The sequence below is a fragment of the Euprymna scolopes genome, chromosome 12 (genome assembly GCF_053919585.1).
Source record: "Euprymna scolopes isolate OS-2025 chromosome 12, ASM5391958v1, whole genome shotgun sequence".
In the NCBI taxonomy this organism is placed as follows: Eukaryota; Metazoa; Mollusca; class Cephalopoda; order Sepiida; family Sepiolidae; genus Euprymna; species Euprymna scolopes.
The window spans coordinates 50,614,515-50,629,667 of NC_136493.1; the positions used below are offsets into that span (position 1 = coordinate 50,614,515).

Below are 15,153 nucleotides of genomic sequence, written 5' to 3' on the forward strand. Positions count from 1 at the left end.
AATTACAGGCCCATAACTCTGCTAAACACAGAGTTGAAGATTTTGGCCAAAGTCCTGTCGAATCGGCTGCAGGTTGTTATCGGCGAGTTGGTTGAACCGGAACAGAACTATGCTGTGAAAGGGGAGTCCAAAGCTTTCGATAGGGTCGACCATCGTTTCTTGGCATCTGTCTTAGAGGCCGCCAGTTTTAAAATGGACTTCTGCAAGTGGATCTCCGTGATGTATCGACAGCCCACACCCATCGTGCAAGTCAATGGAAAGCGCTCGAAACCATTTCTTATCTCTCGGTCGGTTTGTCAGGGTTGTCCCCTGTCACCCCTGCTCTATGTCCTGGCTTTGGAGCCCCTGCTCTGCAAGCTGAGACGTGGGGAGGCAAATTCGGCCCTGCGCGGAATTGCAATACCCAGTGGCTCAGCCGCCAAGGTATCCGCGTTCTCCAATCATGTCACGGTCTTTGTGGCAAGCTTCAGAGACATCGAGATCGTGTGGGAGGTGCTCGCTCTGTTTGAAAGAATTACAGAGACCAAGATAAACTGCAGCAAGTCGGTAGGACTGCGGTTGGGTGCCTGGAGTGGCAACGCCAACCTCCCGCCGCCCTTCAGCTGGACGGATGGCCCGGTTCGGATCCTCGGTGTGTGGTTCGGACCAGGTCTCCAGCTTGACAAAAATTGGTTCGAGGTACAGTCAAAGGTGGAGGCTGCAGTCAATTCGTGGCTTCCTAGGAAACTTTCCTTAAAGGGTAGAGCTGAGGCATGCGCCACTTACGTCTTTCCTCTCATCCTTTACCGATTAGCTGTACTTCCCCTGCCTGCACAACACCTAACAACTGTCGAACTCTTGTCCTTGCTTCTTTGGGACAGAGGAAGACACTGGGTGAGCAGACAAGTCTGTATTCAACGTCCATGTGAGGGAGGCTTGGGAATGCTGGACTTGAAGTGTCATCGAGACACTGAGAGGCTGGCCTTCCTGAGCCACTATATGCAAGATGACCAACCGTGGCAACCCGTGGTTATTGCTATCTTCCCCGACCTCATTCTCGACCATTCTATCGAGAGCCGTCACAGGCTGTGGGGAGAATCTGCCTACATGAAAGAGTGCCACGCTGCGCTAAAATGACTACCAAGGTGTAGTGACCTTGTGACTGCTACCCGTAGGGAACGCCACAAGGATCTAGTGAAGGGGCCACCGACGACCCGCTATGCACGCGTTTGGGTTGGCAGCAGAGTGAGATCCGTTCCGTGTAGAGTTTGAGTCATCTGAACAGTTCAGACTTCTCTGACCTGGCGATTGGCCCGAAATGCACTTTTACTCAACAACGTACAATGCAGTTCCGGGTTTTTGGAGTCGCCTGATTGTCCCCGTCATGGGACAACGGCCATAGAAACGACTGATCATGCTTTCTTTGATTGCCGCGAACTCCACCGGTACTGGTCGTATGTCAGCAAAGTGACGGCTCGCATCGATCCTGAGCATCCTCGCCCAATTACTGTATCCAATGTTGTGGACAACGTGAGGCCGCCGTGGGACCGAGAAAGACGATACGGCGTTACGATCCTGGCCGTGGCGAGAATGGTGATTTAGACGTCACGTCTGCAAGGTTACTGGGGGGGGGGGGTCTTTTTCTGATCAGGATCTGATCGCTTTCTTTAAATACCAACTACGGGTAAAGATCAGATGTGATAGAAGAAGGCCGCATCGCGCTGCATTTGACAGAAGATGGATACATGTAGCAAGTATGTATGTACGAAGACAAGCCAAATTTGAATACATGTTCCGCGCAGTTCCGTAAAGTAAAATTAAAGTAGCCTCTCAGCTAGCTGAGTGTGTGTTCAATCCCTCCCCGATTAGGAAGCCTCCAAGATCCCCACCCCCTCCTTACAATTTTTGTTTTCACCCCCTCCTCTAAATTTCACCCATCTTGGAGAAAGAAATACAAACTAACCCCCATTCCTTACCCACAAAATTTTCTTTTCTCCATTCACCCCCATCTAGAGGGCATCCCCACTTAGAGACTAACCCGCAGAAGCAAGGTTCCTTTTACAAACCTAGTGGAACGGGCAGTCTATCAACTAGACTGGGTTGGGAGGGTCCTACTAATCGCCTTTTGTTTTTTCTTCCCACGCCCTCGACACAAATTAATTATTGTACCATTTTACAATTATCTTTTGTTTTTACACGTCAATAAAAAATGTTTTAAGAAATTGGGAGTTAAGTAGGACGTCCCCCAGTATGAAAGGGTGAATGCAGTATTTCAAGTCATTCTCCAAATCATTCAAGTTGTTTTTGAAGGATTCCAGTTATTTTTTAAGCATTCAAGTCATTCTTAAGGTCATTCAATTCATCCTTAAGTTCATTTAAGTCATTTACTTTTTATTTAAGTCATTTCAGTCCATTTTTCAGTCATTTTAGTTTATCTTTTAAGAATTCATCCATTACACGAGAGCACGCAACTAATGGCTATCGGCCTTGTTTTTGTCAACTACAGTGGAACCCGGATATAAGAGACCATAATCTGAGAACCCCGATGTAAGAGATTCTCTCTGGTCCCAAATTAGAGCCTGTGTTAATGTACAGTGTAACCCGGATATAAATGTAACCCTGGTATAAGAGAAGCAGTGGGTCAGAGATGCCTCATATCAGGGTTACACTGTACTTTATTTAATGTAGTTTTATAGGCACTTCTGCATGATAGTGACATATTAGCAACAGACGAGTTATCGACACTTCTTCAAAAGAGAAATGACATCTAGCGGCCATTATATAAACCTCAAATATGAACAAATGTTTACGAAAAACAAAAATATATAACGAAATAAATAACACAAAACTATATGAAAATCAAAACATTTATTGAATAAAAATGTATCAAAATATAATTTTAATGAACTAATATTTCTTTTCAATGAGTGATTTAATGTATCAAAATATAATTTTATAGTTTGTGCAATTAATTTTATGTCTTCTGTAAAAAAATTATAATCAATATAATCGTTTTTTATAATGAGAACATTTATAACTATTTAAAATCTTAAAAAGTGCAAGAAAATGCCAATTACATTTTTATTAGTGCATAAGGCACATCTGATTGAGTGTAAATAAAAGTTTTGTTTTTTTGTTTTAAATTCTAGTATCTTCCTTTTTAAAGTTTAATATTAATTGTTTTCGGTAAAATAATTTTCCGAGTAAACATTTTGTCTAATATTTTTCTGTTGAGGCAGAAATCTTTAAGAAAAAAAAGTCATGGCCATAGTTTTGAGACGATGGTAATTTTCAGGATTTCAAGATAAATGGGGCTTTTCAACGATTTATTTGGTACGCATGCAGAGAGTGATCCGGACGTAACTCAGCACACGCCCGGCTTTCCCTGGAATACGACATCAACAACCGGAGTAAGCCGAGCATCGCCGCTGAAAGCATAAGAAAAGAGAAACCTACCTTAATTTTTAAGTTTTATTGACCGTAAAGGAAAATGTTTAAACAATGTTTTTAAATGTAACAGATTTTTTATTATACAAGAAAAGGCTCAAAGTAAATTAAATACTTTCAAGAAATTTTGTGTTCGTAAAGTTTTTGTTTTATGTATTTTTTTTTTTTCAATAAAAACAGATTTTTTTTTTGTATTAAACAAATTTTTTTTTTCAATAAAAACAAATTTTTTTTTTTGCCCTTTTTTGGGGGGGGGGGTTGAAGGAAAAACCTGGAAATTGGAAAAAGAAAACTGGGTAGAATTTTTTTTTTTTTTTTTTAAAAACAGATGTTGTTTCCTCAGACTGTTGGAGGGCATCACACGACGCCAAAGTGGATGCAGAGGTGATAGCGGACGAGCAAGGAAGCTCATCATCAACCGGGTAGTTTTTGGCGATGTGAGCTAATATGTAGACAAAAGGAGCTTTACCAAATGTTTGCCTCCACATAAACTCGAGGAGATGTGTGTCCAAAAGCTCGCGCGTTCTATTTTGTTGTGTTGTTTAGCTTCCTTCCACATGATTCGTCGTAGCCTTCATTTCGGGATCTATGAAGTGAAGGCTGTGGTTCACCGTCAAATGGCGATACCCCTCTCCCCCCCACTTTGTTGTATGCCTTCCAACAGTCTGATCCGACCATGGTCCTCGGCAGAATATATTGTTTTATTAATGGAAGGAGGGTTTCGCCATTTCAGTTTGGTACACTCACCAAGAAACCTTCCTTTTCGGTGGGGTCGTATCCACCAAAAACCCAGACCGATGTGAGTAACCTGCCGACGTTATGCTTTCTACGGTTAAACAAAGCCTCATCTACCTCCACCGTATGGCCTGGGCCCCCTATCCGTCGGGGATTCGTTAGAAAATATTCCCCGCAAATGTCTCTTAAGAAATTCTTCCAGTCGGTGATGATGTGCGTCGAGCAAATTCCACATTCGCGTTGGAGGTCTTTTTGCATTGCTCTCTCAAATGCCCATAAATAGATCAGTTTTAGTATTACGGCAATTGCCAGCCTAGATTTTGTGAAAAAAGTTCCTGTTCAGATAGAAATGAATGTTCAGCATTTGCCAGCCTGGCACCTCCAGGTATAGCCATCACTTACTTTGCCTCTTGCAATAAAAGCGCAGCTATGTCCACAAGTGGGACACGTTTTCGTTCATGCAAGCAATCCCCTATCCTGACAAAATTCCAGGACTCCCGCTGCTGTTTTTAACTGCTCAGATAATTCTGTAGAATTCATGTTTTCTTTCTGGTGTGTTTTTTATCTTTTTCTAAACTTTTCTTCCTTTTCATGATTGTCGTCTGCTGCTTTGAATTTTTAACTTGCGCGAACGCGCGTCGCGTTGAAAACCATCGCACTACATTGATGTAATATAAAGCTGAGCCAACGACAAACGGCTTAATCTCCTCAGCGACGCTCAGCTTACTCCGGCTGTTGATGCGATATTCCGGGGAAAGCCGGGTGCGCGCTGAGTTACGTCCGGATCATTCTCTGCATGAGTACCATTTATTTTCAGGATTTTCAAAATGCTGCATAAATAATTTAAAGAAGAAATATAAGCAGATTAGCTGTCCAAATTAATTTATTTAGAAATAACAAAATAATGATGAAAGCTAATATTTGCAATGGCATCCCTTCTTTAGGATTGTTTCAATATGCTTTGGCATGCTTTTCAATCGTCTTTGCACTAATATTGTTCCATTCTTGAGTAATAAGTTATTTCAGTTGCTCACAATTAGGTGGCTTTTACTTATCCACCGCTTGTTTAATTATTGCCCAAAGATTCTCTATGGAATTCAAATCCGAAGAATTCCCGGTCCAAGGTTTCAAGATTGATATCTTTATCATTCAAGAACTTTGTTATCATCCTTGTTGAATTGCTGGGAGGAAATGATCTTTAAACACATTCACGTACCATTTGGCATTCATAGCAATATTTTCAGTAGAATAGTTAGTGCTCCAATTCCCCCGAAATGAAAAGCAACCCAATACGTTAACAGTGTCCGGATGCTTTACCATAGGGATCACGCAAGATTGATGGAAGCGTTCCCCCTTCCCTCTCCTAACAAGGGATTTTCCAGAAGCTCCAAAGAAGCGAAATGGTGCCTTATCTGAAAATATCCCACTGTCGAATCTTCATATTTTCTACAAAACTTCAGCCTGTCAGATATTTTTTCTTGATAGAAAAGGCTTTTTTGCTACTCTCCTTGATTTGAGATTACTGTCAAAAATTCTTCTTACTGTGCGCATTGAGGCATTTACACCAACCTCATTCCACGCTTCAGCAAGTGTGGCACTGGATGAAGTCCGATTCTTAAGTTGAGACCTTATTAACAGACGATCTTGGCAAGCATTCGACAGTCTTGAACTGTTTGATTATTCTGAAGATGGTACACCTTGTTGCAATGCCTTTGCATTTCAATCCACTTTGATGCAGAGCAATGATAGTTTGGCACTTTTCTTTTGATAAGACCATTTTTCAACCTGGAAAAAAAAAAAAATTTTGTTAAGCAAAATGTTTAAGAATAATGACAAAATGTTGCTAAAATGTCATTGTTTATCAGTTTTTTATGTTCATTGTGAATGTTTATTATGTTGATATCTGATTGTGACTTAATAAAGCCAATTTACCCAATCCCACCTTCTGCAGGAATAAGCCAAAAACAATTTTAGTGCGAGGGATAAAAATCTCCAGCCATTAACCAAAGTATTAAATATAAAGACTTTTCGATAATCTAGCCAATCACACGTTAGAAAAATACATCATTAAATATTTTCTTAACTTAAGAAAATATAAATGCACCCCTCCCCCCGCCACCAAACTTGAAACAAATGCTGACGATTACATGTCTTGTCAACCACTATTTGACCAATAAGTGTTCATTTTACGTTAAATTTAGAGGAAAGTGATCCCCACTCTAAAATGTTAAATTTTAATTATTTTTTAAAAATTCCTTTTATATTATCTTTAAAAGCCGTTAAAACATTAGCAAGAAAAAAATTTTGCTTCCTTTTTAGGAGTTAAACTATGCTGAGTTAGGTCGTTAAAAATAAAAAAAAAATTTTTTTTTTTATAAATGTAAATTTATCAAATAGTTGTTTCGTTTTGTTTATATATTAGAAAAACGTTTTTTTTTTTTTTTTTTCTTTTTTAAAAACGATTCTAACTTGCAATGAAAATTCAATCAAAATAATCATTTTAAAAATTTGGGATGCTAAAAACATACATGGTTTTATTATCTTCGGTTTTGTATTTTGTTTATATCAGAATTCCAAAAAAAAAAAAATAAAATAATAATATACAGAAATTTAAGGAAAAAAATAAAATATGAAAAAGAACCATTCATAAAATGCCGATAGATTTCTTGTGTATTTTATTATTTGAAATGGAAAAAAAAAAATAAATAAGATACTTAAGCAGAACGATTTTATTTATTTGTAATACAAACCAATTTTTACAAAAATATTTTCAGCTTTATTTATATTCGTTTTTGTTTACATTAGGAGAGTAAAAAAAAAAAAAAATGTATAAAACAGAAGAACCCAATCCATAAATTGCAGAGTTAAAAAAAGAAAAAAAAAAAAAAAGAAAGGCAGGCCTTTATGGGTTTGTTTTTATTTATTTATACATGCGCAAAATTTTTTTAATCCGGAAGTCATAAACTGGACAGATGGTTTCAAAGCCCAAGCAAAACAATAAGTTTTATATTATAACTATGTTATCTTGTAGCACAATGATGGGTTCTGGACTTTGCAAAAGGGCCGAAAAGTCTTTATGTACTCGTCATGGAATGAAGATGTCATATTCCAAAATTCATGTAAACTGATCAGTTTTCTTGTTTATTGTTTTTAAGGTCAAATTTTATGATTCATAGCAATTATATTTAATAAAATTTTATGATTCATAGCAATTATATTTAATAAAAATTTCTAGTCAAATTGAATTGTATCCCTTGAATTTTGTCAGAATTTAAGTCAATATGGCCACTGTCGGCCTCCTCCTTGCTGCCTCAAAAAATTTGATATTTTGCTTAAAAGAAAATAAAACAGGAATTCTCGAAGTTGCATTAGTTTTAGCATTCCAATTTTTCATATGAAAAATGAATCTTAATAAAATGGAGTTATCTCCCTAAGCACAATGACAGATTCTGCAAAAGTACATATAAGTCACCTTGTCTCTCTGCCTATGTGCGGAACAATCTCTCCCAAACTACTGTCAAGTTTTGATCCACAGATTTGAAACTTGATCTATAGGAAATTTGAACCTGTGGAACAAATTAGATTTGTTTTTTAGCATGACCTTAATATATGTTGTCAATATATTGCGAAGGCCATGGTTTTTAGCTGGTAAAAATAGCTAAGAGGTTAAAATTGAAAGAAAATTGGAACTTGGCACACGTATGTGTTATTTCTACACATGCACAAATATATATTTATATTTTTAACAACGGTATTTGTTCTTATATATGCGTATGAACTTAGCTTAGATGGTAACAAAGAATGCTAGAGAGCTATAGGTTTTCGTTCTAGCTGATAACATCCAAGTCTTTTTTTAACTTTTAAAATGCCTATTATATATTAGGTAGAATATAACTATCAATAGAGAATTGGGTCTTCAATAATCAATACAAAATCTGCATAAACTAAATTATATATTCAAGTGTATTTTACAAGCGGGCAATGCTAAGTGGCCTGCTAGTATATATTTTTACAGAGAGATGAGGAAATTCTGGTTTGTTTTTTTTTTAAAGTTCGCTCAAATATTTTCATCAACATATAAAAGTTTTTGGTTTTCTTTTCATTTTTTTGTTAAACATTCAAGGCAGACAACAAAAATCACTGTTACATTTTATGGAAAAATATTCTTGACAAAGAAAATATAATGAAGCAACTTATTTTACAAATTTTTGTTGTTGTTCATGAAAGTTAAGGTTTGCTTAATTTTTTATTTTTTTAATTGGTACAGCCTTTGAACTAAATTAGTTAGGTTGTGGTTAGTTCAGGTTGATGGTAAAAAAATTTTTCTTACACACTTGTTTTGTCCTTTGAAAAATGAATCACTGAAATTCATTATTGCTTTAATGAATTGTCTTAATAAATTTGACTAGTTACTCAATTTAGAATTGTCTGCTACAGATTGACAGATTTGGCATGGAAATCAAAGCATAAAGGCACTTGATGTAAAAAGCCAACAAGTATGAAAGCTGATTATTGTAAAGACAGGAAATGCCTATTGACCTTAGTCCTGATAAAAATAAAATTTAAAAAAATCAACGCTGTAGGTAGAAAGAAAACAGTGAGCAGAAAGAGAGTTCCATAACCTCACAGTACTTGGAAATAAGCTACGAGAATAGGAAGCTGTATTACAATGAGATATTAAAACAACAAATTGATAGCAATCTCTAGACGAACAAGCTGGAATTAATGAAGCAGGGAATAGATCGGACAATTCTGAGGAACACATGCCATAATAGTATTTGTAGAAAAAACTGAGACTAGCAACATCATATCTGTGAGAGATTGCAGTCAAGAATAAAGTGTGTGGCCAAATAAATTACAGATACGTTTCTGTAATTATGTTTACATAAACTGCTGATGAAAAGTTGGTTTCTTCGATATAGGCCACACAAACTACCAGCACAAAAAAATCTGAATTTTTGGTAATTGTGCATAAAACCAGTCCCTAACTTTCAAACATGGCAGCTGGTCTGTCAATTGAGTTATGGAAGCACAAAATGGATACAATACTTCCACTATTCATCAAAACTGACTACTTTTGGGCAAAATATGAAGATGTTTTTGCTAATATTTTTTATAATAGTTTTTTTTTTTTTTTAATATAGTTAGGTTTTCTTTTTTTAATGTATTATATTTAGATATACTTTATTTACCATATACTTTATGTAATTTTGCATAGTTTATTACGATCGTCGCCAATTAAAAAAAACTTTCACGTTTATTTTTTAACCCTCCTTATAAAAAATATGTAAACATTCTTAATCAATTGTTTTTTAGTTGCACATCTTTTTCAAATAACTTTATTTTGTCAAACTTTAGATATTTCTATGCGATTAAAAATGCAAAATCAATTGATAAAGAAAGTTTACATATTTTTATATATTTTATTTTAAAGAGTGAAAAAAATAAACGTAAAATATAGTTAACTATAACAATAACTTTTTCTTTTTTTTTTTTTTTAAATCGGCGATGACCGTAATTTTTGCACAGGTTTGTATAAAAAAAATGAACATTTTTCAAAAAAGAAAATAACGTAAATATATTAGAAAAAATATATTAAAAAAAAATTGATAATTGATTGTAATAGATTACATGGGTATAAATAAAAAAACTATAAGTGTTTGAAAAAATATATTAAAAAATTTATAAAAATATATTGCTTTAATGAATTGTCTTAATAAATTTGACTTAATATGCAATCATCTGCTGCAAAAAATTTTTTTTTTTTTTTAAATCGCATATCTTTTTAAATAACTATGTTAAAAAAAACAAAAAAAAAACAACTAAACTTAAAATATAATTGGAAACTGTATCAGTTCTATGCTTCGATACCTAAATTGAGAGATGCGTGTGCCAACTGTGTTGGAAAGTTAGTGTCTCCTTTTATGCACCATAACCAAATATTTTTCTAATTTTCAACGTTTTGTTTCATTTTTAAATTATTTATAAAAACTCAAATCTTTCTTTTCTAGAATAATGGTTCCTTTGAGACAGTTTTTTAGTTGTAAGCTAACATAATTCTAATCAGCAGGTGTTTGGACATGGATTAGAAAAAATACAATTTAACCACCATAGAATGCTAAAATGAACCAGAAATGCGGATGGCGGGGTCATTGGTAGAACTTTTGAATTAGACAAATCAGACTTTCATCTACGCAGATTGCCAGAAAAAGCCAAATAAAAATATATCTGTGTTTCAACCGAGAGAAAAAGAATCTTTTATAGTAAGAAAAACACATACTTTATTTTTATGAAAAAGTATTTTTTTTTTTTTTTTATATACAAAATTAATGAAATGAGTTGGAAAAAAAAAAAACTTCTTTGGTTTTGATTTATATCTATATAAATAAAATAGGTGTGTGTGTGTAAATATTTAATAGATAAACTCTTACACTACTGGTCACAACAGGCAATAGTTATCATACACCAAGGATGGTTTATGACAAGTAAAATTTTTGTTTGGATGGATGGATAATGTATAGACATCTTGGCAAATTGAAATGCAAAATGTTCATTTCAACTTACCCAACATTTCTATTGCTTTCTGTGCATGCCCAAATTCAATTAATTTCTGTAAGTTGTTTCATATTAAATCTTTCTTATCTATCTCTAGATTAGGGAACCCGACTGGATGACTAAATGTTTTGGTTCTATCTGATGGCACATAAGTCATTTTGTTTTTTTTAACTTTTGAAATCACTAGTTTATATTAAGGTACAATATTCAATAGAGAATTGGCTTTTTAATAATAAATATGAAATCTGCATAAATTAAAATATATTTGAGTATTTTATGACCTGGCAAAGCTGGGTGTCCACTTCCCACCAGTATAATATAAAAGACTTTGTTTGCCCCTGATCATTTACATAAAGAACCAGAGGCGGTCGAAGTGCTTATCAAAGTTTCTGACATGTAGACAATGAATTTCATCACAATTAGATCATGCAATTTATTTTTCCCCCTGAAGGAGTCATTGAATATTGCCAGGAAAGGAACGTCTTTAATAAATGTACCACAAATCATATGGTCCTATATAGTTGTCACAGCTTACCAGCTAAAGTGTCCTGGCGTTGGAACCCCTCCTTCGCAAGTTAAGGGACGAGGCGGCTACACCAGTCCTGCGCGGAATAGCTCTCCCTGGAGGCACACGAGCCAGGGTTTCCGCGTTCGCCGATGACGTCACCGTGTTCGTGTCTTGCCTCACGGACGTTCAAGCGGTGGTCGAGGCGCTCGCTCGATACGAAGAAGTAACAGGGGCCATCTTCAACCGTAGCAAGTCTGTTGGCCTGCGGTTGGGGGCCTGGACCGGGGTAAACTCGCTTCCAGGTATTTTCAGCTGGACCGATGGACCGGTCCGCATTCTCGGTGTCTGGTTTGGACCGGGACTTCAGCTGGAAAAGAATTGGTCGGAAGTACAGTCTAAGGTCAAATCGTCAGTAAAGACTTGGATTGGAAGGAAATTGTCCTTGAAGGGTCGGGCGGAGGCGTGTGCTACATACGTCTTTCCGCTCATCCTTTACCGTTTGTCTGTACTTCCTCTCCCTGCAGAACGACTAACCCGCTTACAAGGGCGCCTCGATTCACTTTTGTGGAACGAGGGTAAGCATTATGTCTGCAGAGAGGTCTGTGTTCAAAATCCGAGCGAGGGAGGCCTGGGTCAGCCCAGTCTCTTGTGTCATAGAAACGCTGAGAGATTGGCTTTCCTGGGTCGTTCGCTTGAAGGAGACGCTCCTTGGGTCCCTGTGGTTGAAAACTCGTTTCCCAATCTCAAACCCAACCCTTCGGTAGAAGGTCGTCGTAGACCGAAGGGGGAGTCCAAGTTCTTCTCCGAATGCCGAACCGCTCTTAGAGCTTTGCCGGGGACCAATGTCCTCGATCAGCCAAGGAAGAAACTGTATCGGGATTTAGTGGAGGGGACCGCGAAGGATCCACTTTGTAGGCGGATGGGATGGTCGATGGGAGTTGTCCGTTCTCAATGGCGTTGGGCGCCGGGACGGGAGATTCTGAATAACTCGGAATTCTCCCTGACTTGGCGACTGGTCCGAAATGCGCTGCCCCTCTTCGACGTACTTTTCCGGTATAAAGAACATACCAGCCGCTTCTGTCCGTGCTGTGACGAACGCGAGCCCGAAACAATCGAGCACGCGTTTTTTAGTTGCAGCCGGATACAGCCCCTATTAAGGTACGTCGAGGGGGTAACAGCTCGCATCGATGCCGAGTGTCTGCTCGATCTCGACGTAGGAACTTTTGTGTACAACATGGAGCCGCCGTTCCCCAGGGAGGAAAGTTTGGTTTTCCTGGCGATCCTAGCAGTAGCGCGTATGACCATTTGGATCACGCGCCTCAAGTTGGTCCACGAAGGGACATCTGTTCCTGATCGGGATCTGATCATTTACTTTAAACATTTGCTTAAAGTAAAGATCAGATGCGATTGGAAGAGGTTGCCTAGAGTGGAATTTGACAAGAGGTGGGTGCACAGCACTAGTTTGTGCATCCGTCGAGGAGCCAAGTTTCAATACGTGTTCCCTCCTTAGGCATGGCATGGGCGGTGCTGGGTCCTACGGAACCCATCCCGCCTAGGTTAGCATTATAAGTTCAGTAAAGTAACTCTTGACTGGTGGTACAAATGAGATCCTGTTCCTGATTTTATTTTTTGGTATTAGAGAACCTCTGAGTCTGCCCAACCCCCCTGCTCCTCATCTTTATTTTCTGATGCCCCCGGTCATCCCCCTACTCAGAGGTCACCTTCCTACCCCCTCCATCCGTTGCTTTATTTTCTCCCACCTCCATTAAGGCGACTTCCCCAAACCCCATTAGGGATGCTCTGCTTGTTTTCGGTTCCCCGGAAAACAGTGGGGGATCCAGCCACATAGAATAGTACAGGGGGGTCTTACTAACAACACATTAGTAGTTTTTTTTTTTTTTTTTTTTTTTTTTTGAAATGAACATTTTCATTAGTTTTTTCCCCACTCCACGAACATTTTATGCCAATTAATTCAAGAACTCTTTCTAATGAAATCGAACTTTATTTTCTCACACATACACACACACACAAAAAAAAAAAAAAAAAAAAAAAAAATGCACACACAACATACAGAAATGAATATACAAATTGTACATAGTTAAATTTTACATTGAACGCTGGGGTTATTAGTTAGATTAGGATCCACAGAGTGATTGAGGTATTTTGGTAAATGTTGCCAGTCAAGAGTAAGACTTCAAAGTCTCATCTGTTACGTAGTCAAAAAGACCCTGTACCCTCCCCCTCCCAATTTCTTGTAGGGCCTTGTGCCTAATTTTGTTGAATTGAATTTTTTGTACGTTTTTTATGTTCAATTTTTTCTTTCTCAATAGAATATATAAACAAGATCAAAGTGTAGTATCTGTTCTTCAGATGCTGCACTTCAATTTCTTGTTCTCTGTCAGTGGAGGAGAAATCCTTCACGACTGAGACAATTTTTATTTTTGTTCCTTTTCTCCACATTAAAAAACGACCCTGGTGTCTAACTCTGTCCCGTGGGGAGGCATTGTAAATAGGAACTTACTCATGACACAGACTTATTGGTCTGTACTGAGAGGGAGACGCTTTATCATCTGAATTCTTAAATACAGGGCATACTGATGAGGTTTTCCATGGTGTTGGGAAGTACTTCTTAAGGCAATGCTTAAACAGTTTTGTAAGTATGGGGGCAAGTTCTGGTTGAAGCTTTTTCAACACTATAATTGGAATGCCGTCTGATTCCAGTAAAGCAACTGGCCCTAAGTTCTTGATTAGCATGGCAACCTCACACACATATTTGTATGTTGCATAGCATGTTGTCTATTATAGGAGGAAATACAGAGAGTTGATGGCCTTAGTTGCATAGGGTAGAATTAGCTGAAAATTCTTGGCAAATAGTTTGGCTTTGTCTGATGCTGACGAGATGACCTCAGGTCCACTGATGATGGTTGGGATAGAACGCACGCTTCTGTTCAGGATCCTGTTTGCCAAAACTGGTGGGAACCAAGCCGCTGCTCAGCTACTTTGGATTTAATGGACAGAGAATATAGCTCTCTTGCATTTTCTATTACTCTTTTACAGTGGTTACTGACAGTTGTGAAAGCTTTAGTCTCAGTGCATCTATTACGTTGGTAGCTATGGAAAATGTGACTTCTGTGCGTGATGGCAGAAGCACATTCTGGGGAGAACCATGGCTGGCTGTTAGGTAAAAGGTAAATTTCACACGGAATTTCCAGGCTAATGCTTGGAAATATACGGTTGTTATGTGTAGTGTTGAACATCTAATTTGTGAAAGTCAAGTTCTACATCTAAATAGCATTTATAAAAAAGGGAAGAGCCTTTGTCAGCAGAAGTTGTCCTATGTCTTTTGCTACAAATCCTGGTATTTAGAGAAACAACAATTAGGGTTTAATATAATTATTATTTAAGGAGAATGTTGGAATCGAACTTAGTTATCATAAGTTAAAATGGATACATAGTCATTTAGCTAAGATTCCAGGAATGCAGTGGAATTATCCATTGTAGTTAAAAATAACTATAAAAACAAATTTAGGTCAGAGAGGAATAATGGGCAATCAAATTAAGGAATGAACTTTGTGCCGCCAGGACACGTGTTGGAAGTATATGCATGTACATCCCATGCACATTTGACCGTGTTCTGGTTGGAGAGAGAGAGTTAGCCTAAGCTCCTTTGGAAGTGAAGCAGAGGAAGGCGAGACAATGTAGCAATTTTGCCAGGTATCGAATTCTTCTCATCACCAGCCGAAAAATAAATGTCTTCAAATTGTAAGCTTTTGCCTTCGTTTGTCATCAACAGCAAGGTAATGTGTTTTGTCCTCATCGTATTGTAAATTGAAAGTTATATGAAACCTCTTCCAAAGTATTGACTGTATCCCTCTCCGTGTTTAAAGGACTGTTGGCGGATACATGTCTTTTCACCTCTATAATCTATT

General features: G+C 37.4%; 1 protein-coding gene across 1 annotated transcript in view; it reads right to left on the minus strand.

The window, feature by feature from the left end:
- Window positions 1-3,677: 3,677 nt before the first annotated feature.
- The window catches only part of LOC145291280 (splicing factor, proline- and glutamine-rich-like), a 137,618-nt gene continuing 126,142 nt past the window's right edge, over window positions 3,678-15,153 (minus strand). The window contains exon 12 of the transcript XR_013869376.1: window positions 3,678-5,946. The gene's annotated coding sequence lies outside the window, so the exon portion shown is untranslated. The remainder of the gene's footprint in view (window positions 5,947-15,153) is intronic.